Consider the following 27,615-nt stretch of genomic DNA (forward strand, 5'->3'; position numbering starts at 1 on the left):
TCCTTTGCTGCTTGTTTCTGAAGCAAATCAGGAGCACTAATTTTCTTTTGTTGGTTTTTGGAAGCTACACCAGTGGGAGCAGCTTGCTGTGACCAAGATTTCTGCCTGTGGAGGGTGGGGAGAGGGCTGCAGGAATGCTGGGGTGACAGATCGGAATGCCGTTGGCTAAGTGAACACATTCATACTGTAGAGCTGAGGAGCAGAACTCCTGATTTTGAGAAGATACAGCCAATGAGAACATGCAGACATGACCACCCAAGAACCATGCATTTATTATGTCTGTGTAATTGTGCACAACAAAGTAACTGCTGGTTAGGATGGAAGCTCCTGCTTTCCTTAGACATGGAAATGTAGTACAAATGTGACACTGCAGGTAGAGAAAAACCTTCATGAGCTCTGACGCTGGAAGGAAGCTGACAGCTTATTTCAGGGTGATGGGAAAAGCATTCTGCCGAAGGGGTGAATAAAAAAGTTTTGAACTTACTCTCAATATGTAAATGTTCATCCTGGCTCTGCCTCCAACTGGCATTGTAACCCTGTCCAAATCACTTCATCTCTCCGTCTCCCAGGGTTCCCTCATCTGTAAAATCAACACGTCCAACCTGTTGGCCATGAGTTCATTTGCATTATACTGTGTTGCCAACACATTCCATACATATGCCAAAACAGATGCATATACATGTTGGCCTTTCACTTTTTACCTTATATTGATTTTTCAGTAAGAGAAATTATATATGAACATTAATGTATACTGGATATTTACTTATTAAAACAACCTTCAAGGCATGTGGGTTGATATTTATATTATACCCACTTAAACCAGTCATCCATGTATTCCAAATTTTCAGTATAAAAATGTTGAAATGAAAGAGACTAATGATGAGTCTTTAAAAATACTGAATTATCAGAAGAAAAGGTACAGTTGTATCTACATTATCTACTGATGACCTTAAAATGGGATAATTTTAGAAGTGTATTGAAAGGTAAAACAAGATAAATGTTTTTCAGATGCAAAAGTCACTTATCCAAGTACTGTTCTTAATCATGCATATGACCTATACAAGCATGCCATATTTATATTGTTACAATAATGCTATCGTATGATTTTAAATTTAACTATTTTCGCTTATATTGTCTCATAAACATAACTTGATAATTTATCATAAATTATTACTTTAATGGCTTCATAAAACTAAATGGAGCTGATAAACTACAACCTACAAAATAACTGCTTTCCTGGACTTGCATGTCTAATTTTGCCATTAATACTGATTAAAATATTTTTAAGTTTTAGTTTATTATGGTCTGTTCAAATGTTTTCATAAAAGAATATATAATGTCATTCATATAAATATATCCATGGCTTTCTAAAGAGTTTATCAATTTATAATGCCATCAGCAAGTAATGTACAAAGCATTTTTTACCAGAACCTCCTTATATTTGACAGTAATTATTTTTATAATATACTATTTTATGCATTTCAGAACTTGGCAGAGTAACATTAATGTGTCTGGCAAATATGCTTTTGACCCTGCCCACTAAACCAGTGAGCTTAACCTAAAGATTTACTTATTTGTTAGCTGACTCTCATTCCCTCATTGATTACTTCCAAATTTGTCACCAGGCACAACTATGTAATGACAATATGTTAGACTCTCGCTATACAAAGGTATGCCTTCCTTTGAGGGTTCACTTTCTCAAAGAGAGAAATATATAGAAGGGCCTACGTGGTCACTGTTAATCACATCAAGTTCTAAAATGCGCAAGGGCAAAAAGGAGAAGAAAATAAATAGTTCATTGTTTTTCCTTAGCAGCATGCTTTCAACAAAATATACTGGGTATTTACAATGATCGAAACTGGTTTTATAATCCAGGCCATGAATTAGCAATGGACTTTTAAAATGTAACTCAGATTATTTTCACAGGCAGAAAGTTTTGCAAAGGAATTGGGAAGAACCGTAATCAGGTAAACATTAATTTTTATGTTCTCTTATGTCCTCTTACAAAGCTTTCTCTTCAACCACGTGACCACTACAGTGTCCAAAGCATAGTAGGTGCTAAATAAATCTGACATTTTTACAGCATCTTTCTCCTTTCTACTCAAGGTTGTCTACTAACTTTTTGGGTTCAAATCCCTTTACCTGAAAAATTCTATATAGGTCCATATTTCAACAAGCTTAACCATTCTCCAATTATAATCCTCCCTAAAAGCAACCATAAACATCATTAATTGAATGCTTAAAATGTTATACACCATAGAAGATGATTTACATATGCTATTTCATTTGATTCATAATCTGCATGATCCCCATCTATTATAGAAGTTATATAATTTATCGGAGATGTTATATAATCAAGGTCACAGAGCTGAGAGGTGAGAGTTGAGATTTCACCTAGCTAATCTCTAAACTCCCCTTTGATTCTATATTGTATTATACGACTGTCCCAACTCCAGAGAAAGGTCCAAAACCTACAAATAAGTAATCAAATCTGTCAATTCAATCCAGACTGCAAGTGACCAGGTGATTAAACATGGTCATTATTAAACAGTCACAATTTCCAGTGATTAACTTGATGAAATTTTATTATGAAGATACAACCTCAATTTTACCGTAAACAATAACCTCTGGCCACATATTTTACAGTGTCTCATTTGCGATTTTTCACACAAACTGAATAGTCCATAGTGAGAAAATTTCCCTTTTTATTTTATTTTTTTGAGACAGAAGATATTTCTATACCTCACGATGGAAAAGTACCAAGTCTCTGTTGATACTGTATTTGGAAGAGAGAGCACCACAGTGGGTTAAATTTTTCACTGAATTTGGCTTTAATGCTTTTGAATCTTACAATGATCATTGATGAACTGTAGCCAGAGTGAGAGTTCCTCACAAATCACCTTGAATGGCTACCTACAAGAATAGAAACTGAATTATTATTATTATTTCTTTGAGACAGAGTCTTGCTTTGTTGCCCAGGCTGGAGTGAATGGCACAATCTCAGTTTACTGCAACGTCCACCTCCTGGGTAAAACGATTCTCCTGCCTCAGCATCCTAAGTAGCTGGGATTACAGGTGAATGCCACCATGCCCAGCTAATTTTTTGTATTTTTAGTAGAGATGGAATTTCACTATGTTGGTCAGGCTAGTATTGAACTCCTGACCTCATGATCTACCCACCTCGGCTTCTCAAAGTGCTGAGATTACAGGCATGAGCCATCACGCCCTGCCAAAACTGAATTTTTATAACAATTCTTCCTTTTCTGCAGTTACGCTGAGTTCCAGCAGTCCAAAGTGTCCAGCCACTTTCAAGTTGAAGAAGGTTTGCAATTAATAGCTAGTGGTTAATGCTGGATATTTTATTGTCAAATTCTTTTATATTATCTATGCCATGAATATTTTTGTTTAAAATAATTAACTTCTATGTAAACATACTGGTACACAGCCCTGATTTATAATATTTTCAGTCTCTTAAATTAATAAACAAATAGGAATGTGTGAATTTTCATGTCCACAAAACAATTAGATTGATTTAATAACTCCTAAGATGCCCAAAGTATTTTCCTTTTGTAGGGGCAGAAAGGGAGTGATGATCCCTTCCCTCCCTGTCACAAAGGGCCAAGGTCGACACTCTTATAACAGAAATAGGTTACCTAGAGAAGAGCATAACAAATGTTTTACATACACACATGAGCATGGGAGTCATATAAAGTATGAGCTCAAAGATGTGCCCGAGGGTTGAATCTTAAATGGCCTCTTCATAGGGGAGAGGAAAATGGGGAAATGAATTGGCCTGTAAGAGTGGAAAGGCAGAGGCACAGAGGTTAAAGGTTGTCTTATTAGACAGATAAAGTCACCTAGGCAATCTCTCAGGGCTGCCCTCAGAAGAACAGATAAAAATTCTGGGTGTGGTGATGGACTCCCAGTCTCTTCTCTTTTTCCAGTGATTGAGTTTTCCTAGTTATTTGATGAGATTCCTAGGAAGAAGATCTGAAAACAACTGCCTTTCTTTTGGAAAGAAGCTTTCTTAGATAAGGAATTCCAGAAGGAGTACCTCCATGCAATTAGGGGTAGGAAAATGAGAGGTTAGAGGGAACTTGATTCTGAGGCAGCTTCTAAGGCCTCTTGACATGCCAAAGTGCCAGTCTGCGGGTATTGCCTTCTAAGCCCTAACACTTTGAATAGTGAAAGGCGGTAGCAACTGAGTCAGTTCAAACAGGCAGATCCAGAAAAAAAAGTTGAAGAAACAATAGTCCAGATTATTTTTGAAAATAACTTCTTAAAAAACACTTAAGGATCTAATTATATAAATATTTTTTGGAAAGAGATGTCTCTGAGATATATCTTATATACCATGGTGGATAGAGTCTACATCTCAGAAATTTCTTCATTACAGAATATCCTACACTTTGTCCACATTTTGTGGCCTTGGAAGCATAATTGTTACCAGCTGCAAATCGGTAAGGGTCTGCAGCAACCTTAGTTCTTGCCTTCTCAGAAGAAGGAATTCAACTGAGGGGGCGTAAGACAGAAGGAGAAACTGAGGCAAGTTTTACCACAGGAGTGAAAGTTCATTAAAAAGCTTTAGAGCAGGAATAAAAGGAAGTAAACTATACTTGGAAGAGGGCCAAGAGGGTGACTTGAAAGACTGGATTACATTTTTTTTTTTAACAGACTGAGTTGGTGTAGTGTATTTTTGGTTATCAAAATGCTCATATAGCTTTGGAATTTTGAATTGGTAAATATTCATGATGTGTGAAAAATCATGATACATACTATACAATCTCAGTCCCATAAAATTGGATGTTGTGCCTACAGACACACAGGACCTAGAAGAATGTGTCAAACTATAAACTGCTTGTGATGGTGACTTTGTGGTTTGCTTCTCGTGTTTTTCAGTTTCCTCTAATGTACTTAACTTTTTAAAGTAAAAGTTATTTTAAAAACACGTATTAAGCCCTCGTTGCTTGTAGAATGAAGTTAGTATACTCCAAAAAAAAAAAAAGAGAGAGAGAGAGAGAGAGAGATCAAGTGCACGGTTTGACCCTCTGACTTGGGGTTTTACATGCTGACATGCTTCCAGGGACTTGAATCTTTTCTCTGATTCTTCCCTTGGGCAGGGGCATGCTGTCCATATGTGCAGTGGCCTGCTAGCGCTTGGGGGGTGAGCATGTGCAGTGTCTCTACTGGAGTTGTACACATGCTCACTCAAGGCATTCTTCCCTTACCAGTCAAATGTCTCTGGAAGGTCACATACCAGTTAAACTGCCATTTTGCTTCTTAATGTGCCTGCTTGAGCCCACCAGCCCAAAAAACTCCTGAGATCTTATCAGGAAGCTGCTGATCACCAGTTTCAGGTGTATCTATTTATTGGAAGGCTGCCTTTCCCAGGCACTGGCTGTGACCAATTATTATTTTAGAGAGACAGTGTAACAACTTCCCAACAATCACCTTACATTCCTGGTGGGGTCAGGAGAGCCCTCTCCTGACCTGCTCATGCCTGACTAGCTACCTACTGTAACATAATGATAATGGAAGTTCTCCCAGGCTCTGAATCTGTTACAGACCACAGGCTCTGTGGTTTCCATGTAATGAAAATCAATATGAGGCCAAGCAATTTCCCAAAGATTTTATTTTGGTACTTGTGCTCAAGCATAAGGAAGACAGCAGAAACTCAAGCATTCTCCAGCTGACCCCCGCAAAAAAGCTATCAGAGGTTTTTTTACTGGGCAAAGTATAGGAACTGACATCAGGAGTAAGGTATGCCAGTTGGGCTGGGCAAAGTATGTGAGGAGTAGGGTATGGAAATTATCTTAAATAAGGGACCACCTGGTGGTCTGACCAGTGGCAACAAGGCTATAAATCAATTGTTCAGTATTCCTTCCTGAGGTGGGACACTCCACAACCTTGGTTTAATAATTGGATATCCTAAGGCCAGTTTCCAGAATTAAGTAAAAATATGTTAAACATTATGGCTTCAGTGAGGTAGTGGTATGGGTTTTCTGATTCATGGGACTGCACCAAAGAATGCTCTAGAAGGGGTAAAGCCAAGCCCTGCCCCTACTCTGTCTCAAAACCACCTACTCTAGGAAGTCATGTTGTTAAACTGCTACTGATAGTGAATAATGTCTGCATTATTAAATCTATCCTCCTGATATGAATCTGAATAGATAATTTTTTAAAAAAAGACAGAAATCAAGGTCACAGGAAAATTATTAATGTGTCTTTTATATTTAGTGTATTTCTATTTCTTTCTTTGTCTTGAAAGCATTATCACTCTATTTGTTAGATAAATCAGTGCCTATGAATTTTGTAAACGAGCTCAATATAACAGACCCATTAAGACATATGGTAAAGATGTCTGTAATGCATGCCATTCATCCGTAATGGTTTGTATTTTGAAATTCTCTTTGCAGAGCGCAGTGTTGGTTCATTTTACTTCATAAAACACTTGTGTAAGTATTGTTCTCTACAAATAAAGCAGCATAATGTAGAAACAAATTATTTGGAAGTAAATTTAAAAGACTGAAATTCCAAGATGCAAAACACAAAAACACACATGAGCTTTCTACTAAATAGATAAACAAGGCAAGGCAAAAGAGTTTCTCGTAACTCTAAAAAGACACAGACCACACTGAATACAGCTTACATACTCGCTCTTCATGCCCACCCTGCCTTCTCCCTCTCTCTTAAAGCATACTCAGAGAAATTACACAGCTCTCGTGAAACAAAAAATCATTAGGTCATCATATGGTTCTAGTAACTTTTTCCAAATCATTCAAGAATTATCTTGTTGAGCACAGAAACCAGGAAATACTGGGGCAGCATTCTAGGTTAACTTTTGAAATATCTTTCTTTTTATACCTATAAATGTATATAATGTATTCATATGAAGTCTGCAGGGCAATGTTTTGAAAACTGCCCTGCAGTTTTAACTCAACCTCAAAATGTCAGCCTTAGTGAAATGGTGAAATTGTATGTGTACTTTTATCTTAGAACCAGATTCAAACTTTTAATGACTTTACTACATAAATTTAAAGCTGGTTAGAATAGTGCATAATTAATATTTATTTTAGTGATTCACTAGAATAAAATAGTAAAATTAACATTGACTAAACTGCTAAGAATTAAAAGTAGCACTGTGAATTTATTACAGGCTTATTTTATGCTTTTGAGTACACATTTTGCTTCCAATAGATATGTGACTTATTAAATATAATTTACCAACCCGAGAAGGGCTGCCAACTCTCCCTCAAACAAGCACAACTTAAATTTGTTTGTCTGATTAGTTGTACCTTGTTTCCTAGTCCATTATAGTCTTATAACACTTTTCACAAACATAGTTGGTCTTCTTCCCAACAACCTAATAAAATCAGCACATTAGATACTCACAGAGTGAGAAAGCAGGCAGAGCTGAATCAAAACTTGAGTCTTGTGATTCCCACAGCCTTTTTGCCCTTTCCCTTATTTTGGGGCAACTTAAGTATACAGATAATCTTCAGTGTTGTGTTTTTTTAAATCTGTCAAACAGTATTAATAGTAACTTTCCTAATAAGAACTAAATGAAATAATGTATGTAACTAGCTAACCTCAGCTGAGTGCAAGCTGCACAGTATGAATTTGGTAAATGCCATCTCTTTGAATAATTAGACATCAAAGTTCACACACACACATACACGAAATACTGTAGTATAAATCCTACACTTTGCTGCTGAGAAGGCATCAGACAGGAAAGATACATTTTAGTTTAATAAGTGGTTCTTGTACAGGAAGGTTTGAGGAGTGTTTTATCAAGGTAAAGTTGAGCACAGGTCAAGATGGAATAAATAAATTTTTAGCTATTTTGTAGTTAGGTTTTCACACTGGGACTACATCTTGTTTTTGGAGGAATTGCAGAAATATTACACACATACACAAAGACCCATGTACATATCCACTTAGATATTTAAATATTCGTTCTAAAACATATTCCAAATAAAACAGGTATGGTTTTATTTTCTGCTGTTTTAGGTGAGACACACACTCTTCCTGAAATACAGAGTTCTAAGTGGCTGGCTTATATCTTTGCCCTACTCAACCACAAAACCTACTCCACCCACCAAGACTACTTAGCAAAACACCTTGCTGGAAATGTATGTGAATTCACAGGAATTACAGATGGTGTAATTCATGGCTGGTAATGAGAGCAACTGAAACCATCTGTTTTCATAACTTTCTTCTCCACCTTAACATAAACCTCTTCATTAACCAATAGGTCTATTTAACTATCCTAACAGATTTGCTTCCTCAAATATTTTGTGGAAAAACTAGAAAGAAAGAGACAAAAACAGATAAACAAACAACTGGGCTTATATAGAGAAACTTTTTATGATCTTAAAGCCCAATTACTTACTGCTGATGCTGAGGCACAAAGAAAAAACTAATAAGGGGAAAGTGTAAAAGTGGTTGTCAATGTTTTTCTCTTCCACGTCTTCCTTTTTCCTGTTCAGTCTTCAGACTGATGATATCAAGGGTAGTTCCTTCCCAGGAGGAGGACTCTAAACTGTATCCATTGAAATCTCTTCCTTTAGGTGTTTCAGAGAAGCATAAAAACATTGACATATAAGTATCCTCCCTCCTGTCACTGCATATTTTTGTTATCCTTTGCTACCAACAGTTTGTCAAAATATTGGTGCCAAGGAAGTAGAATGAAAATTTGGGGATTTGGGTATAGAAAAAGTTAAGTTTGAATCCCGGCTCTTTTGCTTACTAATTAATTAACTCTTATCCTCCCCAAACAAAATTTTAAAAAAATTTAATCTCATCTAATTGTGAGTGTGAATCCAGGTCCCTGCTTAGTCCATCCTCGGTGTTAAAGATTCACATGGGAGTTACACATCACAAGAGCCCTTCTAAGCAGAGGAAGAGGCCAAGCTGTTACTGTTTTCACCTAACTCACTTTCTCAGACCTCTGTCTTTACAAAGCAACATGGTCTCAGATACAATGGAATCCATATTTTATTTAATTTTTAATTGACAAATATAATTGTATATATTTACACTGTATAATATCACATCCTGACATTGAATGGTAAAATCAAGGCAACCAACATATGCATTATCTCACAGAGTTGTCATATTTCATAGTAAGAATACTTAAAACCTACCCTCAGCGATTTTCAAGAATACAGTATATTAAATATAGTCACCGTTTGTACAATAGATTTCTTGAACCTATTCCTCCTGTCTAAATGAAATTTTATACCTTTTGACTGAGATCTTCCCACCCTCTGCACCACCCCCTGGTAACCACCATCCCGCTCGCTACATCTATGAGATCAATATTTTTACATTCCACATGAGTGAGATCATGAGGTATGAACACAATGGAGTATCATTCAGCCACACAGACAAAAAAGAAGGCAAATCTGCTATCTGCAACAACACGGCTGAAGTTGAAGGGCATTATGTTACATGTGTCAGGTAATACCAGCTCTGTCCTGGCACAGTAAGCCTTTTGGCTCCACAAGGAAATGATTTAAATAGATCCAAAAATTATTACTAGGTTACAAACATGACATTGATATTGACAAAAAGTTATAATTTATTTTGAAAAATTAGCAAAAAGATAAGAAATATAACAATATAATAGAGTACTGCATAGTGTTTTTATATATTAAACAGTGTAATAATTAATGACAGCATGGAAATACAGATCTCTATGTCAAGAGATGATTTCAAGACATTTCTGATAAATTATCCAAAACAGCCAAAGAAACTGGTAGGCTGAGAAAAGCGTTTCACTGAGTCATGAATCATCAAACAAGACTTAATGCTAGGAATTTTTCCCCCTAATTTTGTTGTCGTAGTTAAATTAGGGGCTATGAATGAACTATTGTGGATTAATTCAATTAAATCCCTCTCTCTACTCCTTATATTCAATCTTTAGCCTAGGTCTTCATTACAAAAAAAGGCACTTGCAAGTTCAATCTCTGAGATAAATTTAATAAAGCAAGCAAGATAGAATAGCAATCTATGCACATCTGTAATCCGATTTAAAATAGAATTTGAGAGGCCATCCTAATTGTTCTTCTGATTTTCTACTCTATTCCAATGATTTCAAGACCTTAAACTCACTGCATGCGAAAACTTAAAAGTGTTAGCACACAGAGAACCAGTTAAGTTTGGCTCTCTAAACATCTGGAAGATAACCTCCTATACAGAGTACAGCTTCAAACCATCACAGACTAGCATGACAGACTCTTCTATGATGGAGAGTAAAATCTCACAGTTTAGGGAAGAACAACTGTTGTACCAAAGTGATATTAAAGAATCCACAGAAGCAGCTACAAAACCACCACCACACGTACTTAAATTCAAACTACAGAAAGAGGGAAGTTTAGATTCCCCATTTGGCTACACAGATGAGCAAAGGTTTTCTGAATTTATATGTGATTTTTTTTCTCAACAGTGCTAAGATCTCCTAGTATACCCTATTCAAGAAACCATTCATAATCTGGCATTTTTCCCAGTTACTCAAAATTCTAATGAAAAGAAGCAGTCACACAAACCCAACCTGACAAGCTTAAGATCTTTTGTTGGTTGTCTTCTATAATTGATATTATGTGTATATTGAGAATAAACGGATGAATGCTGTAGCCTCATGCCAGTAGCTCATTCTAACATGTTTCACATTCTCTTGACTCATGTGCAACTTTAGATATTTCCAATCATCTTACTTTTAAATACTGCAGCTTACAATATGAAAGGGCTTAGTGCTGATTTAAATTAAGACATTTTACATAGCTCTGCCTGCATGCTTTCAAAATACTCAGTCAATTAACATAAGCTACCTTCCAGGGGATTTGCTTTAAGTCAGGTGGAAAGGAATATTATTTCAGAACCAAAGAAGGAAAAAAGAATATGGAACATATAGCAAACTAAATTTCTGGAAAAAAAAAAACAGTTAAAACTGTTCGATTTCCCCATGTTTTGGGGGGAGGGGGACTGTCTTTTTTCTTCTGAATATAGAGTTCTGCCAAAGATCTCTTTTGGCACACAAGATATCCTCTAAGAGGTCTCTCAAGGGATATAATGTCCAAAATGTTACAGCCCCTTCTATCAGACAGTGGCTCAGAAAGCCTCTCTGCAGCCTCCAAAATATTGCAGGCTCAATTACCCTCTGGGTGCAGTGAACGGGCAGCGCCATTAATCATTCCCAGGGCACTGAATGCCCTGAGAACAATTCTGAGTCTGGCAGCATTAGGGATGTCCAACAGCTGATCTTGTCTCCAACAGCTGGGCCATGCTGCCACCTGGAGGACAGCAGAACACATAGCTCCTCACATGTCAGTTACTTTCCTCCAGTCCTAGTGGACCTACAATGTGGCGGCTGCGCTGGATGAATATCCCCTCCACCTTGGGTGGTTAACCCTGTTCCCATGACTCCAAAAAAAAAAAAAAAAAAATCTGAAAATTTCCCCTTCATTGATAAGTTGCTGTGGAGCACCTGAGGCCCATGGTGGTGGGTGAAGGCAGGTGGCCTGGGGGTCCTTGCTTTCTCTGCTGTCCTTCCACGTCCTCACCCACATTGAATCACCATCTATAGGTGAGCCTTTCCTCTTACTCACTTATCCAGTTAATGGGGGGGTCTTACATTCTGTTCTTGAAACAAGACATTGTGTCCACCCTCAAAGTGCTCAGACTCTGGATGAAGAGGTAGACAAGAAAATAGAAGGCTGTGCTCAGTTATGATGAGTGCTCACTCTTACACAGGGTGAGCACCAGCTGCTATAGAACCCTAAGAAGAGATACCTAAATTGGTCAGAGTCAGGGGTTAAAGGACATTAGGAAAGTCTCTCATAAGAGTGATCATTTAGAGGCATCATGAAAAGAACCAGAGTGTGGTTCTGACATCTAGTGACTCTATGGTCACATACACAATTATAACCACAAATCAAACAAACTTTCTGATTTTCATTTTCTTCCCCTGGAAAATTTTTGTATTAATGCCTATTTTATAATGCTATCAGGGAAGACAGAAAATTACGTACGTCAAAGATCTGGGATAGTATATTGGCTCAACACCAAATCATCATTTTTGTTCTAATTATCCCAGCTCTGGCAGAAAGAGTTAGACTTATCTGGGTTGAAATAAAGGGCTGAAATAGGGAAGGGACGATGCACTGTAAGACAGGTGAGAAAGCAATGTGCTCCGGGGTCTTCACGCAGCACACTGTTTCACCCTTCTTTTCAGGTTTCTTTGTGTCTATCTTTTCTCTTTTTATTCTGCTCTTTGTTTTTTTGGCCACTGTCCCCACTCAACACTGAAAGGAAAGTAAAAATGGCATTTGTTTCTAGAATATTAAGCAAGTTTTTAAGTTTCAGCTAATTCATAAGAATATTTGTATGGAAGAGAAATAGGCATCTGGAAATAATTCTTTTGTTCATCAAATGTCCTTTAGGTAACTTTCTGGAGAACTTTGTAGGTAATGCTATTCTGCTAAGTGCTGACACCGGTTGGTCCCTACAGAATGCACTAGTATGTTTGAGCGAGCTGTAGTGACACCTCCTGGTAACAAAAGGAGAACATCATTCAACACAAAACTTCCCATGTCTTTATAATTTTATGACCAAAAGCAATACATGAAAACATCTTCCATATGAAGTATCTTCTTATCCGAAACAAAGTTTGTCTGTAAAGATAGATCCACTCACATAGACAGATCCACTCACATACTCCAGTTGATTGCCATTTTAAAAACTGGCTGAGTCAAAGAGAGAAAAGAGTTTTGTTTTTATTTCATGACATCAGATAACTAGTGTAATTTTCTAGAAAAATCTTTCATCCACATACTTGGTACTGTGTTTGTAAAGCCCTACTGAACATTCTTTAAAGATAATAAGAAGTTACTTTATTAGTATTTTTGACCTGGTTCTTTGTGAAATGCTGGCCTGATACTTCCTCTTGAATGCCTGGACTATCAATACCTTGATACTTCCCTCAACTCAGCCCACTCCCTAGCCCCCACACTGCCATTTCCATAGGTCTTCCCTGGCCTGAAGTATCTTCAAATTTAGAGTCCCCAGTCCACCTACCTCCCTCTTCTCCCTCTCAAATGACAAGCATTTTGAAGATATTAAGTACCAGAACTAAGTGATAAGGAATGTTAGTAACTTAGCCTTCTGTATCTCCTTAGTGACATATATATTTGACATTGTAAATATTGTAGCTTCTCTCAGAAATACAATTCCATGATCTTAATAGTAAGAATCTCTGCCAGCCAATCTAACCAATCATCCATCCACCCATCCACCCATCCACCCATCCATCCATCCACCCACTCAATATTTATTTAGTTGTCTACTGTATGCTGTACTCTCTGTTAAGTATTAGGGGAAACAATGTAGTCACAATAGACATTATCCTTGTTTTACAGAATTTAAAATCTAGTCATGAAATAGAGGGAAAAAGAGTTAAACAAAAGAAAAGCTCAAATTGGGGTAAGGTCTATTAAAGAAACAATAAAGAATAAAGAGTGGGGAAAAAAGAGTAGGAGGTATTCTGTAGATTAATAGAAGTCAGGGACAGGGTTTTCAAGGAAAAGATAGAGCTAGAGACATGAAGGACATGAAGAAACTATGAAGAGTCAATAAAAGTGTTTCAGGCAAAGGGAACAGCATGCACAAAGGCCCTGTGACAGAATGAATTGTGGTTTTTGTTTTTGTTTTCATAGAAATATCAAGGAAACAGAGAGTGGTGAGAATTGAAGTTGATATATGTGACTCTAAGGATTCCATGCAAAGTGTAATGAGAAGCCTTTAGATGGTTTTAAGCAGAGACGAGTATAATCTAATTTCTGTCTTGACAAATACCTAAAACATAAGGTTAGGTATCCCTTATTGGAAATACTTGAGATTAGAAGTGTTTCAGATTTTAGATCTTTTTGTGGAGATTTTGGAATATTTGTAGTACATTTACAAGTTCAGCATCCATAATCTGAAATCCAAAATGCTCCAATGAGCATTTCCCGTGTCAAGTCTGTGCTCAAAAAGTTGCAGGTTTTGGAGCATTTCGTATTTTGTATTTTCATATTAGGGATACTCATTTGATCCTCATAACAACCTTACAAGATATGTATTAATATTCTCAATTTTATTGATAGGAAAATGGAAGAGACGTAACCTGCCCCAAGTCTCACAGTTATTAAGAGGCAGCTCCGCTGGGACTCGTACTCGGGCAGCCCATTTTGGAGTCCATGCTTCAAATACCATGCAACACGGCCTCTCAGATCTTTATTTATGCAAGAGCAAGCATGAGAGGAAACTGATGGGAGGTAAGGCAATGATCCAGGCCAAAAATGGTTTCTCAGACCAGAAGGATAGCAGTGGAGATCGCAAGAATTAAGTGGATTTGTCATGTCTTTTAGCAGTTAATTCTAAGAAACTTGGTGGATTGGATATGCTTGGTAAGGCACAATAGTTTTGGAAATGGAAATGGTACAATAGTTTTCTCTATTATGATTTTTCTATTGTGTTTATTCAGCAGACATTTTCTATGTAGCCAGAATCTTCCCATCAAATTGTCTCTTCCAAGATGAGTATGTATATTTTCAATAGATTTGCTACATACAACAATTTATATCTCAACATCTGATAGGGCAGCTTTTTAAAATGTTCATTTTTCTGGTCATTTCTACGTACAATCATAAAATTATATGATAAACTATTTATAGTATTTTTCTTTTTCTTTTTATATTCGATCATTCATTTTACCTTATCAATGGCTATTCTCTGAAAAAAATGCTTTTTAAATGATGATTAACATGATTTTTTTCTGTCTTTGGGAGGTATATTGCTTCTAATTCTACATTATTCCAAGAAACTTCCTTTATATAAATTTTTGACTGAAACCCAGATTATATCCTAAGGTTAAACAAATAAAAAGGAAAGTTCTATGTGTAGGAGAATAGACTTTTTCATTGACAAATTGCATTTACCCATTTCTACACTGCATTCTACTAAGACGCAACTGCTGAAATTCTACCAAGGCTCTGTGAGAACACTTGCAAGAAGGCAGATTATGTGGGAGCAGGTGCTGGTAGATGGATAGATGTGGCAGTAAGTGTCAATGGAAGTTCATTTCTGATGTTCTCCATTTTATCACTGAATAGGAAGAAAGGCCTTCATGTGAGAGTGACGGTGTAGACAGAGGTACTGTCTTTAAGGAGAAAGGAGAAAGTATCACATCGTCTCCTAAGAGAGAGAATAGACGCAGGAAGCACAGTAAGATCACCTGATAACCTTAAGAACACACTTAAGATTAATGAATATAAAATGACACCATGTTTGTGTATTTCCCTTAGATATGTTCAGCTTCATGGATGTAGTCAAAGTCTAAGAATGTTGGATTTAATCAGGTCACATTTCTAAATCTTCATCTCTGGTCCAGAGTGCTATATGACCTTAATCTAATGAATGATACTTCCTGCTGGACTTTCTGGATTCTCCATCTGTGTGTCACTTTTCTGTCTTCTCTCCAGCAATTCTATAATAGAACTACTATTTACTGCTTCTTCAGGTACAAAATTTATACTTAACTTTTAGCTTCAATTCTCCCATTAAGCTTTTCTATACTATCTCCTAAATTGAGATGTGCACCCTTCATTATAGCTCCCCCCAACATCCTGTGCTAATGTACATGATTTCATCTAAACATTCATTTGATACCTTTGATTTCTGATTGTATTCTACATAACTTCAGAGCAGCTACCTTTTCATTTCTTTTTAATACTTATTCCTTATTTCAATACCTGGCACATGGTAAGTCTCATTCAATGTTTATTAATGAAGTTAAGTGAGGTTTTCCTAATCAAAAGATAAATTCCTTATAAGTCTTCATCAGGAGGAAATCAAGTTGCCTTGATCATACCCACACCATGGCCTCATTCCTGGTGAAGGCACCTGTCCATAAAAGGTAACAGGCCTAAGAACAAAGTATTTAAAAGTGTTAAAAAAAAAAAAAAAAACATAGCCCAAGTATTCACTTCCACGTGTTGCTCATATCCAACATTTAGTTTATTTCCTCAGCTTTAGGATGATAGAAATCATTATAATAAATACTGTATTTGTATGTATTTTTTAGATTTTCTAAATATTTTCGTGATTTCAATATAACTACAAAACACACCACAAACACAGCTCTTACAAAAAGAATGTCAAATATATATATTTATATATATTTGCAAATATATATATTTATATATATATATATGCATATATATATATATATATATATATATATATATATATGCAACTGTTGAAATTCTACCTTTCGACAGGGTGTTACTCTGTTTCCCAGGCTGAAGTACAGTGGCACAATCCGGCTCTCTGAAGCTCTCAGGCTCAAGAGCTCCTCCCACTTCAGCCTCTCAAGTTGCAGAAAGTAAAGAAGTGTATGACCACACCCAACTATTATTATTATTTGTGGAGACAGAATCTCTGTATTTTGCCAGAGCTGGTTTGGAACTCCTGGGCTCAACAGTCCTCCTATCTCAGCCTCCCAAAGTTCTGGGATTACCAGTGTGAGCCACCTTACTCAATCCGAGACTGTCAAGTTTAAACCCAGCTACGGAGATTCCTTCAAAAAGAAAGTTTCTTTTCAACAAATCTTTAATAAAAGATAGACATCTAAAAGGTTAACAAATTATAATATTATTTCCTAAGTTAGATCGTTGTAAGCAGGAATTTACAGCTAATGTATCTTTGACTGCCTCATGAGGTCATGTATAAAACACATAATAAACAAAAATGTGCAGAATAAATGGACTTACTTCTTCATTTTTTGCTTGGTCATTCTACCTCTAGGTAGACACAGACATGGAATAAAGAAAGGCCAGTTTTGGAGCTGATAGCATACTATGGGGATTGCAGATACATTGTAATTCTCTCACTGCATTCTTCATACACAAATTGAAACGGAAAGTAAGATAAAAGAAACCTCAATTGCCATTAGAGAATAAAATAGGATTTCCACTTAGATCTTTAAAAGCAGCTATTCTTAAAAATTAATTCACTTGGTAAATTTTCAAGTTTTCACCTCACTTTTCCTGTGTGAGCATCGATCTTACGTGCTCTGGATGGAAACGGATGTTACCAAATCTTGGAGTTCAAATTCACAGCCCAAGACCACAAGTTATTCATACCTGAATAAACTAGTAAGGGATGTTATCTTGTCTCCAAATCTCTTAGGGATAATTTGAAGACAAATTCTCTGCCCAAATGTTATTAATTAGATATTTAGCACCTTAGCTAGCTTATTTCTGAGAACCTTTGCAGATCAAAAGGGATGCGAAAAAGTGAAGAGAATCAAAGCTCAAACACCAATTTGAATTGAGCCGCACAATGTGAATTTACTCCCGCACTTTGTTGCCATGTAATCTATAAATAATCCTCTGAGGTTCACTTGCCAATTAGAAATCATCACATGGCATACACCATAGACGGCAGTAGTTAATTTGCATGTCAGTGATACATTAATTTGATGAAAATTTTAAAGCTTTATGCACTATTTATATCATAATTGGAAGCACATTTAGTGTACTAATACACTGATTTTTGTTGTGTCCAATGTGCTTTTTAAATGGCCAAGTTTAAAGGATCATTATTTATCCCTGTTTGATAGTTCATTTCAGTTCAAGACAACACATCTGCATTTTAGACTTTAACATTAACTGTAATCAAGATGTCTGAAAAAAATGTCATGTCTACGTGGGTGACAGAGAAGATAAAAATCAGGTTTATATCTATAGGTAGCTGGTTAGATTTGGAAGTTTAATTCAGAGTTCTTGGCCTTGGCCTAAACATGCCACCTCGGGTCAATAATTTAGTGGTAATTTAGTTTTGTGAGTTTCTTTTCTTTCTCCCAAGTTTTTGCTTTATTTTTTTTTTCTCTCTCTCTCAGTTTTTCTGTAGTCAAAAAGAAGATTTTTGTGGGTGGTCTCTTGTAAGAGCTGAAAATGGTTGTTGATTCAAGTACAAAGGGAAACAACCTGTGGGCGCTTAAACGAACAAATACTGTATTTACATAGACAGAATTTCAAAAGCTGCCAGCCTGGTGGGATTAGCTTGCCATGGGAATTGTCACACCTGTCAATCAGGTCTGTCAGGGTAGCAAGCAAAAAGCCAATGGTAGAGAGACAGAGTAGTCAAGGAAGAGAAGAGAGGGAAGGAGAAAAAGAATGGGAAAGAGTAGTGTACAGGAGTTTCCTCTACAATGGAATCACAATAACTTTTTCAACATTTAATTCTACCTTGACATGCTCAGACTACTTAGGTTTTAGTTGCCCAGAAAATTTAAAGATTCGGTCACTTAGCTTCTCTGACTGGTGCTATAACAGTGTTTTTCTAGAAACTGACATGTCATTAAAGTCAAGGTTAGGGCTTTCATTTTGGTGCAATAGATGTGTGTATGTGTTGACTTGCTATGAGCTGATTCCTTAGGAGTCTATGGCTTCTCCACTCAGCCAGCATACAAGTATCTTTAGATCAGAAATCATGCCTCCTTTGTCTCATGTCACCTCAGCATTTGCAATATTAGACCTTAATAACTACTTGCAAACTTGATTGTATTTCTAAACACCTATTCACGTCAACTTGGATGATCTGTCTCCTTCCACAATTGAAAATCAAAAAACAAAATTAGACATTATGACAGAGAAATTGCATACATAAGTAGAATAAGGTAAGGTCATTTGGAAAGATAACACATATATGCACTCCAAGGAGTCTTACATGACTAATAAATCTCCCATGGGCTCTGAGGTTTCTTGTGCCTAAAGCAAAGAGAAAATGTGATCAGTTAAGAAATCCACATCACCCCTGAGATTAAAAATACTAACTTATCAGAAAAAAAGATAGGTACTATGAGTACACAAAATCATTAATCTGCATTGTCTTTTATCTCCTCATTTCAGAAATGTTTCATTTTTATTATCCATTCAAGTTAGTCTTCACATTATAGGAAATTTAAATAAATATTGGTTATTAAAATAAAAATCTAATTCAAAACATTTTCTTCACAATAGTTTGTGAAAAAGAAGACTAAATTTACTATTTAAACGAGCTTATTTGAATCACTTAATCAATGTGTTTCTCGTTGCATTTAGTTATGAAAATTGAATCAAACATCCTTTCTTAGTAAACATTTAATAAAAGCTAGACTCATAGAAGAAACTAAGCTTTTAAAATTAAATGTTCCCAAAATAATCATTGACAATTTACATTTTTTCATACATAGAACAGCACCCCCAAAAAGTACAACATAAGAAAACACACAGAAGATAGTTTTTAATACTTATTATAAAGTGAATGGAATTAAAGCCACCATTCAAATGTAACAAAGCAAAGGCACCATGAAACTTTCTTATTTTGCCTTATGCGATATGAAGTTAGTGCCTGATTTACCCAAATGTATACTATGCACTACACAGCTAGGACTTTTAAAAGTCAAAAACAAATTCTTCAGTGAATTTTATTAAATGAAACCTGCCCTTCTTTTCCTGTCTTTAGTCCTGACTCCAAGTTTAATAAAAGTGTTCTTCTCTCTTAACCCCTCCCCCACAAATTCCCACGTGCTTTCCACAGTAAGTCCTCTAACCAGACGATGCTGAAGATACTTGCACAGAAATTTATGACATAGGAGAAAAATAACAAAAGAGTCAGACTCAACATAGCATTACTTTAAAAGGCAATTAATTTTGAAGAAGAAAAGGGTATCAACATAAACTCAGCAAGGGCATGAATGATAGTATATAGTACAAATAAATCTCTATTTGGGGGTCCTGAGAAATTTCAGCAAGAGGTTGTTGAGTAATGAATGTTTGTAATTCATTAGCTACTATTTTAAAATGCAAAGCACACCATGACATCAATGATGTTCTTTTAAATCTCAACAAACAGGCTACTACAATTGAAGCACTTGCAAAAAGACAGTACATTTAAATATAAGTTTTGATGAGATTTCAATGTTTTAATAACAATAATTTAATAACAGTTCATAATTCTATAGGAAGACATTAAAATCTTGAGATTGGTTCAAAAATACATGTGTTTGTACACTCCAACCTTTTATAAATATTTAGAAGCAGCTAGCATTTCAATTTTGAAAATTCTTTTTTTCATAGATCTCTTAATAAAGTTTTAGCATATCTTTAAGATAATCGTTATTTACTTAAAAATACATATTTTCCAAAAAGAGAAAATGATAACGTTTACAAGTGCTTCATTTTCTATGCCCCCTTTCCATCTTCCTTCAGTTCCTAGACAACAAAACAATGGTTCATTCTTCATGTGGAAGAGTAAACTCAATAAACACGAATGGCCAGGGGCCTACAGCAGTGAAATTACGACTTCACAAGGACATTTTTTTTTCTTTACCAACAAGTAGAAGGACCTTTTTCAACATATTTTAAAGTCACGCATATTTCAATGATATAATTATCTTGACAACACTAAATACTGCTGACTGATAAATGAGACTAAAATAATTAAGTTCTGTTCTTTGCACAATCAAGATTTAGTGCAGTAATCAATCTGGGTAAGAATTTGGAGTCTGGAGACTTCAGAAGATGAACAAGCTACTAACTAAAATTGGTCATATGGGAAGATGGTTAAATGAGCATACAGTTTATACATAGCTGTGAATACTTTTCATGTCTTAATCTTCATTAGAACCTTGTTGATTCATTGCTCATGTGGTCCTATACTAAATTGGAAATGGTATATAAGTAGACAAAAGAACAATTAAAAAATAATCCAATGCAATTAGTGGGCACTACTGACACCAAAAATGTAAAATAATGTAGGCTGAGAATATAATAGTTTTTAAGCAAAAAAAAAAAAAAAAACAAAACGAGATACAAATACTGTGATGAAAGCACTGGGGTTACAAACATTATGATAAAAGAGAGAGAGAACACAATAAATATACTTTTCCACATGTATATTTGTGGAACCGTAAATATGGTCTGGATGCCTACCCAGTTTCCATTTTTATTCTCTTCTACCTAACTCTCTATTTTCTCCTTAGAATAAATCATACAGCTTTCCATACCCTAAACAACACTCCCAATGTAGGATTTTTCCCTGTGGAATCAGACTGCTGTCATAGAGAGGTGTTCATGTGAAGTACTTCTCCTGAGGGCTGCAACTCCAGGCTTCATCAGACTGATACACTTAGCAGGTCCATCAAGGATGTCAAAGTGAAATATAACCAGGGCAGATGAGTGTGTTAGTAACACTGGGATTTACAACCAGCTACAAATACCACATATATACACACATATATGTACATATATATACATACATACATATATGCACATATGCATATATATTGTATATTTGTAGACAGTATTGTAAACTTGTATATATAAATATATATATATTCCTATATACTCATACATATATAAATCATAATAATTTAATAATCTCTCTTGTCAAGAGCTTATTCTGATTACTACCCACAGACCTCAGAAAAAGAAAGGGCATTTTTTTTCCCCAGCAAATGCATCCTCCTTTGTAGTGGGCTAAGGAAGAGGCACCATGAACAGGTGATACCATTGTAATTTAAAGAATGGAAGAAAGTCAAATAAGAGAATCTACCATCCAACGAAAGGAAAACTGTATGCAGAAGTCTTTTGGCATCTCCCACTGAGGATAACTGGTTCCCTCTGATTCTGGGTACACATATCTGCCTCCATGAACATTAGCATGCGGCCAGGGTGGGGGAGCAATGGACGTCTACACCAGTGCTTGGCCATTTGTAGAGTGGAAATTGCACTTTGCTTTCAAAAATGGATTCTCCTCCCAAAACCATGCCATTCGACTAGCTAAAGACACACATGGAATAAATGCACATTCTAAAAAAAGGAGGGAGGGGGCGAAAAAATAAACCCCACCCAGGAATCTTTAAGGGAAACAGGTGCTAGCAAGAGAAGGCGGCCGGCTGTCAATAACATTTAAAACTCCATCTTCGTCACTCTGAAAACAATTTCAATGAGGGAAATAACGTGCCTTGTTTCCGAGGGTTTAATTTACTAGGCTGTCTCTGTGAATCAGAGTCAGATCTAAGTTTCGCACTCAGGAGCGGTTTTCTCTGTCGACTGCGATTGCCCTTCCGAGCTCGAAGTCGCTTTCCAAAATGAGCACGCCCTCTCCCTCCCGGCAGCCTGGACCCCGCACTCCTCCAGGTCGTCACTTGTGTTTACAGCCCGGAGAGCGGTGTCTGTGTCGCTCAGCCTGGCCCCGAGAACAGTCACCGCGAACAATGAGCCAGACAAGGGACCCACCCAGCGAACGCCGGCTCGCCGGCCGCGCAAGCCCGCTAAGCGCGGGACGCTCCGGGCTTCGGGGCTCTCGGTGGGCGTCCCCACCCCTTCCCCTCTAAACCCCAAGAAAAGCGAGAAGGTAGGTCGCTGCCTGCACCCAGGCACTCGTGCTCACCCGGCCAGCCCTGCCTCCCAGCACCCACCAATTAGATGCCGTTATCTAAAAAGAAAATCGGAAAAGCGGGGCGGCGTGGCGGTCCGGCCGGCCGCCCACCCGGATCCGACTCGCCCAGCTTGGGGGCTCGGCACTCACTTGCGGCCGAGTCCGCGGCATTTAGAAATCCCGGAGGATTTGGGGTGGGGGCAAGAGGTGGGGCCAGGAGCCTTAAAGTGGCTTCCGCTGCCTCCCCGCCCCCGGCCTGGCACGGCTCTGGGATCGGGCAACACACAAAAGACGGGTCGTGTCGGTGCCCACAAGTCTGCCGCCGCCTCGGGCCGCGCCGCGCACCGGAAGCGGGCGGCGGGCCTCGGGGTCGTGTCTCCGCGCCGGCCCGGGCGCGCCCGGAGGCTGGAACCTCCTGGACGCCGCCGCGGCTTCCCCGGCGCGCTTTTCGTGCGGAACCCCGTCCGCCGCTCCTCGCTCCTCAGATGAAGAGGCGGCGGCGACGGACGAGACACGGAGAGGAAAGGCGAGACTTACTTGGCGGCCTCCCGCTTCGGACTCGGCAGGTGTCTGTCGGCGCGGGCCCTGGCGGAAGGCGCGGGCGCAGCTCGGAGCACGGACTCCACTTAGCGAGCACGGGAAACTCCCCGCGCCGCCCGGCCCCCGCGCGGCGCTCCGTGCTGTCACCGCTCCGAGACACGCAGGCACGCTCCCCGCTGCCGCCTCGTCCTGGTGGGTCTCTCCGCTCTCCTCTCCGGGCCCGCCCGCTCCCCCGCAGACCACACCCTGTCACCTCGGCAGCCCTCCACGCCTTCCTCTTTGACACTTCCACCGGTGACTCCTCCGTCTGCGTCCTCCCACCCCCGCTCAGCCCACGTGCTCCTGCCGCTCCCTCCGCTCTGAACTTCCCCTGCCGGGAGCCCCCACCCCCGCTCTGAAAACCCTTTGGTCTCTGAGCTGGGGAAAGGTCCTCGGGTCTGCGTTCGCATCTCCCCAGGCCCTCTGGTGCGCAGGACCTTGCTGTGATTTTGTCTTTGCGATGGTTTAGATATATTGTGTACTACATATTAGGATTTTTTTTTTAAATGAGCTACATACACTTTTAATATTATAGCAATGCATTCCCAGGTGTCCCTTAGAGTAATCACGCAGCTGCTGTTCATTGGCCTTAGGAGTTAGACTGTCAGCCCAGCTTTCTCCATATGCAGAAAAGCCCACAAAGTTCCAGAATACCCTCTTTACCCCAATCCAAGCCAAACGTGTCATTTTCTAATGAGCCCCCTTCTTCACTGTTGTTGTACGGAAATATTTTTATATTTACTTTTCTCTGTTTCTGCAAACAATGAGAAGTTTCTAAGGGCTTCCCTCAGCATTCCATTCCTAGTTTCTTGATGCTTATTACTCATGTGGCATTTTCCTCTTGGCATTACTTCCTCTTCTACCGGTCCTTAAATTTCTCTAGGCAGAACTTTTGGTTTGTAAGTTCCTCTAGGCAGAAATATTTCATATTTCATACTCATATTCATAACTTTATCAACAGCTCCTAGTGTAGTTCTCAGCATACAGTACGTATTCAAACAATGTTCAAGGAATGAATGCCCCTTAAATATGAGGCAAACTTTGGTGGTTTTGTGTGGCATTTAAACGAAAGAAGACCAGTTTGTATGCCTGGCCTGTATCCTAAATAATTGGTCCTGTGGGAAACAAAAGTTTTTTGCATTTACCTGGATGATTGCTCATAGGTTCTTTTAATCTTGGGAAACAAGTCTTCCTTGTAAATGTTACCCACTTTTTCTAAGATGATTCTCAGAAAGGTTAATAACCTGGTGGTTCCCAATGTGAAGTCCCTAAGCCTTAGAGATCCCGTGGCTCTTCACACCAGCCCAAGCTGCATCAGGCTGGTGTTAATGTAATACTTAACTGGCCAAACTACCAGCCACATGTGAAACCTACCTACCAGAACCACAGAGAGCTTACCCAACCATCTTTCCTCCAAATATAGCATTTATTTTTCCCTCCCTCTTTCTCTTCCCTTAGTTACTCCCTTAAGACAGAGTTCTAAAAAATAAAAATAAACACCTCTCAAAGCTCAGACCTCTTGTTAAACTTACTGTCTTAACTCCTAAAATTGAGAAAAAAATTACTTTTTTGCACATCTTGCCTTAGTTATTCCTGTGTCTCACACAGAGCTCCGTATCTCTTTGGTTTCTCCATTGAAATAAATAGTAGTTAACATTTGTTAAGTTAGACCAAAGATCAGATAGCAGCGAGCCACTGGTCCAAGCACTTAACACATAATAGCTCATTTAATCCTGGGCATCCTTATGAGATATAGCCTATATTTTATAGATGGGAAACAGAGGCACAGAGTTAGATCACATAGCCAGTAATTAGTGGAGCAGGAATTGGATCCCTGGCAACCTGCTTCAGAGGTTGCTCTCTTGACCACCGTGCTTTAAATGGCCTACCATAATCCCTTGCACCTATAGATATTAATGAGCATTATTAAAATAATGAATATTTACCCATCCACACTTAGCATCATAGCAGGAAAAAGAGACAGTAATGAAATGGGTAGAACTTCAGGTTATTGAGAACATATAATTGACCCCAGTACCACAAGAACTGCTTTCTGTGATGGGACAACGCATCCTGCCTGTGGCCTATATTTGAAACATGAGAGGGACATGGGCCATACTCATGATATCAGGTGTGCAGGTCAGATCTCTGAGCCTTCACGTTTGGACTCTAGGACCTCCTTTACAATTGGTGAAAGGCATCTCCTGCTAAACCAAATCCTGGCTGAGCCCACCTGCAAGCCAATTTGTGTTCCTCAAGGACCCAGCAGTGAGCAATGTCAGTTCCTGTGGCAGATTGAATAGTGGCCCCCACAGATATCTACATTCTGATCCCCTAGATCCTCTGTTACATTATATGGAAGAAAATAGATTTTGCAGATGTGATGGAATTAAGAATCCTGAGATGGGGAGATCATCCTGGATTATCAGGGTGGGCCTTAAGTGCAATCATAGAGCCTTTTAAGTAGGAGGCAGAAGGAAACTGGACACACGAAAGAGGAAAAGGGAATGTGACCATAGAGACAAAGATTGGAATAATGCAGTCACAAGCCAATGAATGCCAGCAGCCACCAGAAGCTGGAAGAGGCAAGGAAAGGGTTCTTACCAAGAGCTTCTTGAGGAAGCACAGTCCTGCTTACGTATTGATTTCTGTCCAGTGAAAGTGATTTTGGACTTTTGGCCTCCAGAACTGTACAGAAATAAGCATATATTTTTAAAAATCACTAAGTTTGTGGTAATTTGTTATAGCAGCCAAACGAAATGAAAATACAATTCCCAAATCTGGAAGGTGACTTTCAATATCTGGGGATGAAATAAAAAAATGTTTCAAACAATTGGTCAATTTTCTCTTCTGTGGCCAATGAAGCCAATCATTTGTCAGGAAGGCAGGAGGGGAAGAGAGGAGAATTTAGCTCTTAGCATATCATATAAAAGCCTTCTAATCTAGATTTTGCCATTATCTCCAAATAATACATACATAAAATAACTGGAATACACTTACATTATTTAAAGTAGACTTGAAAATTCAGGCTTGTTGCTCACTACCCAACCATATTGCCTAAAGTACATGATAGTTTAATTTTTTTAATTTACTAATATTTAGGATTTTAGCATTATTGTTTAATAGTGCTGCAATTACCTAGTGCTAGTAAGAAGGAGGCATTACTAATCAACAGACATAAAGTTTCAGTCAAGCGAGATGGACAAGCTCTAGAGATCTGCTGTACCCATTGGACCTATGGGCAACAATAATGTATTAAACACTTAAAAATTTAAGAGAGTATGAACTCCTTTAAGTGTTCTTCCCACAATAAAATAAAATATTAAAAAATCAATATCTGGTTTAATTTTAAATATGTATTCTATAATTAGTGAACATTTGCATTATTCATTATAGTTAAAAGTGTTAATCTGTTAAATGAAAAAAATATATACATTTCTTCCAGAATGTAATTCAGGCTCTCTTGACCTCTGAGATGCTCTAGTACATTAAATTAAGAACCTTGATAAAGGTATTAGATTTATTTTTCACTCAAACCACCAGATAAAATATAGGACTTACAGATAAACAGCTAATAGTGTTTTACAATGTGCCATGCAATATTCAGACAACAAATTGCCTCTATTTTACAACCTGTTACTAACCATGCAGTCGCTGGGATTTGGGAACATACCTTTACTAAGGAGTTATTCGTTATCTGAAATTCAAATTTAAGTAGGGACTTTGTACTTTTATTTGATATACTGACAGCCCCATTTTTGATTCTTCAAATGCTCATGCATTTCCCATTTTAACCCTTCTTTCCCAAGTCTTCACTGGGACTAATGTATGCTCATTTAAAGCAGGACTGAAATGAGATTTAACCCCTCACTACTGGTCTAGGGCTGGAGATGCCTTGCTTACATAGCAGAAAAGAGGATATGATGTGACTCCTCTAAGATATTTTCACAGAATCTAAGTCTATTCTGCCCGTGTGAGATTTCCCATTAGGTTATATCAAATGTTCAGCATGCTACTATCTAATATACAAATAGTAGATTGGATTAAGATGAAAACTTATTTTTCCTATGAACTACTTTAACACCATTCACAATTCTGTGGATTTAGTACAGTAGTTCTGGCCTGAAGAAAGTAAATATTTCTGTCCTTTTTGTACTCTTTCCCCCATAACTGCTGGCAGCAAGATGTATAATAAATATATAAAAGGGCAAAGGCAGAGATGATAATAATTTATGTGGCCTGTATTGGAAATATGAGAGGGACAAAGTCAAGTAAATCACAAAGTTATTTGAGACTTAGTTTCCTCTTCTGTAGAAATAGATCACAAACATTGTAAAATGTTCAGCATAGGGTACTCAATCACTATATGTCAACTATTTTGGGGGCCTTACCTGCTATGATTCCATGCAATGCTTTATCCCCCAGTCATGCCTACTATGAGGATTTACACATAAATGCTCAAAAATATTAGTTAAATGAATCAATGTATGGATATAAGGTAATTTATATAAAAGTGCTACAAAATTGACAAGCTACAGTAGAATTTTAAGAGGTTAGTGCTAATAGTAA

General features: G+C 37.9%; 1 protein-coding gene across 8 annotated transcripts in view; it reads right to left on the minus strand.

Annotated features, from left to right (window-relative positions):
* The window catches only part of SEMA6D (semaphorin 6D), a 589,870-nt gene extending 566,589 nt beyond the window's left edge, over nucleotides 1–23,281 (minus strand). For 4 of the 8 annotated variants that reach the window (XM_074393662.1, XM_074393663.1, XM_074393661.1 and 1 more), the window contains exon 1: nucleotides 23,005–23,280. The gene's annotated coding sequence lies outside the window, so the exon portion shown is untranslated. Of the gene's footprint in view, nucleotides 1–484; nucleotides 3,232–23,004 lie in introns of those variants that run through there. The other 4 variants (XM_074393659.1, XM_074393658.1, XM_074393656.1 and 1 more) reach the window with 2 other exon arrangements.
* Between the last annotated feature and the right edge of the window lie 4,334 nt (nucleotides 23,282–27,615).

The sequence above is a fragment of the Saimiri boliviensis genome, chromosome 2 (assembly GCF_048565385.1).
Source record: "Saimiri boliviensis isolate mSaiBol1 chromosome 2, mSaiBol1.pri, whole genome shotgun sequence".
Classification (NCBI taxonomy): Eukaryota; Metazoa; Chordata; class Mammalia; order Primates; family Cebidae; genus Saimiri; species Saimiri boliviensis.